This window comes from Pelophylax lessonae (assembly GCF_965119305.1).
Source record: "Pelophylax lessonae genome assembly, chromosome: 3".
Taxonomy (NCBI): Eukaryota; Metazoa; Chordata; class Amphibia; order Anura; family Ranidae; genus Pelophylax; species Pelophylax lessonae.
Window position 1 is genome coordinate 644,464,279 of NC_138770.1, and position 820 is coordinate 644,465,098.

The window sequence follows — 820 nt, forward strand, 5'->3', positions numbered from 1 at the left end:
ATGCATGTAAACTAGGAAGTTTACCCATGACTTACAGGTATGTGAGGAACTGGGGGGGGGGGGGGTAACAAGACATTTTTGCCTTAAATATCAGAGCGCTATAAGAGTCAAAACCTGTCCTCACTGCCCACAGCAACTAGTTCCATTGTGGTGCAGAACAGGGACACTGCCATCAAGACCAAAACTACTATGACCCATAAGCTAATCTATCAAGATGGCACATCTGTTAAGACTACATTAGTTGCGGACCATGATCAAACCAACGAAGGTCCCTGCCCCAAGCTCCAACTTCCAGAACCTTTTTTTACCAGTAACTCCAAACAAACAAGACATATGCAGAGGTTTTTTTTTTTTTTTAATTTTTATTGTAAAACAAATATACAACTTGGAATGGATTTGAGGCAAATTGTGCCATAAGCAGGTTTTCTGAAAAGTGGCTAAACCAAAAGTAAACCTTTAACTGGTGAAGGAGTTTACAAATCACATGCAGACCCTTCACAACAGTGGAGAGAGAAATAGAAAGAAAAAAAAAAAAAAGTAAAAAGCATAGGTGATGTTCCATACGTAGGTCTGGAGCAAAGTAATGGGAGAAAAGGCAAAAAAAAAAAAAAAAAAAAAGGGAAGATACAAGACATGTATCTGGATATACCAGTTTTGCATTAGTGCAACATAAGTTCAATATTGTTTAACTATCTGTAGTTTAGAGTTTTTACTCCACATTCCAACAAGCAGACAAGTTACTTGAAGAAATCCAACTTTTGGAGAATAAAGAGGAAAATAAAATCCGTAGAGCCCAGATATTCCATTGTGTGATCCAATT